The sequence below is a fragment of the Polyodon spathula genome, chromosome 26 (genome assembly GCF_017654505.1).
Source record: "Polyodon spathula isolate WHYD16114869_AA chromosome 26, ASM1765450v1, whole genome shotgun sequence".
Lineage (NCBI taxonomy): Eukaryota > Metazoa > Chordata > Actinopteri > Acipenseriformes > Polyodontidae > Polyodon > Polyodon spathula.
In genome coordinates, this window is record NC_054559.1 from 2,322,000 (window position 1) to 2,324,428 (window position 2,429).

A 2,429-nucleotide genomic window follows, 5' to 3' on the forward strand; every position below is an offset into this window, starting at 1 on the left:
TCATTGCTTGCCACTTTGCATTACTAAATGATAGGTTTGGTAGGTTGTGTTTTAAAATCGTGTGAAGCCTGCACGTCCAGTAGACTACGACCAGGCATTCAGATGTCACACTGCTGAGATGCTACAGAAGTTGTGTTTCCTGGAACCACTACAACATTTGTTTGTCCCATTCTTAATTTTTCCCTGTATATCGAATAGCATGCAGTCCTTTGATTTTAGGATTTTAAGGTAATCTTTCTACATCCATAAGCTTGAGGAGGCCACTTATAGGAAGCAAATACTTTCTGTTTAAAGTCCGACTGGGATGTTGTCAATGACATCGCTCCACAACCACGGCAAAAATGCACAAACAAAAGTGTGACAGTCAGACAGCCAGACACATGGGTGTACAGGCAGACGCCCCCTGTGCAGCAGGTATTAGAACCCCTCATCCTGACACGCCCACTCTGCAGATTCACTCTCCTGTGCAGCAGGTATTAGAACCCCACCTCACACCATATTTCATATATTTGGAGAAGCACTTCTGGAACTGTGATGTTAGGGTTTTTGTTTCTTTCACGCTGGCACCAAGGTGAGCGAGCAGAGGTGGGCCGAATGGCTTTTTCTCATTCTGGAATTTCTTCTGAAACCTGCCCATTCATCCAGCCGTATGTCACACTTACATGTATTCAAATAGTTGGAGGATTGCTTATGAAATTAGAATTGCATTGCCAACATCAGCAGTTTATTCTCTCACAGTTACAAATACGACAAAGAATGCAGGATTAGACATGAAACATTTTTAATATCAGCTTTAAATAATCAATCTGAATGCTAGTTTTAAATTTCTCTGTAATTTGAAATTTCTATGTATGGAATGTATACAGTGGCTCTCAAAAGTATTCACCCCCCTTGGACCTTTCCACATTTTATTGTGCTATAACATGGAATCAAAATGGATTTAATTAGCAGTTTTTGCCACTGATCCACACAAAAAAAGTCCATAAAGTGAAAAGTGAAATCTACAAATTGTTCTAAATTAATTACAAATATAAAACAGAAAATAACTGATTGCATAAGTATTCACCCCTTTGCTACTACACACCTAAATAAGCTCTGGTGCAACCAATTGTCTTTGGAAATCACATAATTAGTTAAATGGAGTCCACCTGTGTGCAATTAAGGTGTTTCACATGATTTCAGGTTAAACACACCTGTCTCTGGGAGGTCCCACAGTTGGTTCGTACATTTCCTAACAAAAACTACATCATGAAGATGAAGGAACATTCAGCAAATCTGGAATAAGGTTCTTCAAAAGCACCAATCAGGGGTAGGATATAAGAACATTTCCAAGGCATTGAATATCCCCCGGAGCCCAGTAAAGTCCATTATTAAGAAATATAGAGAATATGGCACAACTGTGAATCTGTCTAGAACAGGCCGTCCTCAAAAACTGAGTATCCGGGCGAGAAGGGCAATAGTCAGGGAGGCCACCAAGAGGCCTATGGCAACTTTAAAGGAGTTACAGTCTTCCACAGCTGAGCTGGAAGACACTGTGCATACGGCATCAATAGCCCGGGTGCTTCACAAAACTGGCCTTATGGGAGAGTGGCAAAAAGAAAGCCATTGTTGAAAAAAACTCACATCAAATCTCAGCTAAGTTTACCAGAAGGCATGTGGAAGACTCTGAGACCAAATGGAAGAAGATTCTATGGTCTGATGAGCCAAAAATAGAGCTTTTTGGCCTCAATGCTAAGCCTAACACCGCAAATCATCCTGAGAACACCATCCCTACCGGGAAGCATGGTGGTGGCAGCATCATGCTATGGGGATGCTTCTCTGTGTCAGGGCCTGGAAAGCTCCTGAAGATAGAGGGCAGAATGGATGCAGGAAAGTACAGAGAAATCCTGGAGGAAAACCTGCTGAAGTCTGCAAGAGACCTGGGACTTGGGAGAAGATTTATCTTCCAGAAGGACAATGACCCCAAACATACAGCCAAAGCCACACTGGAGTGGCTTAAAAACAAAAAGGTCAATGTCCTGAAGTGGCCCAGTCAAAGCCTAGAGCTCAATCCAATTGAGAATATGTGGAAAGAGTTGAAAATTGCTGTTCACCAAAGGGTCCCCATTCAACTTGACGGAGCTTGAGCAATTTTGCAAAGAAGAATGGGCAAAAATTGGAGTTTCCAGATGTGCAAAGCTGGGAGAGACTTATCCAAATAGACTCATGGCTGTAATTGCTGCCAAAGGTGCCTCTACCAATATTGACTCAAGGGGGTGAATACTTATGGAATCAATTATTTTCTGTTTTGTATTTGTAATTAATTTAGAACAATTTGTAGATTTTATTTTTCACTTTGACATTATGGACTTTTTTGTGTTGATCCGTGACAAAAACTCCTAATTAAATCCATTTTGATTCTATTTTGTAACACAATAAAATGTGGAAAA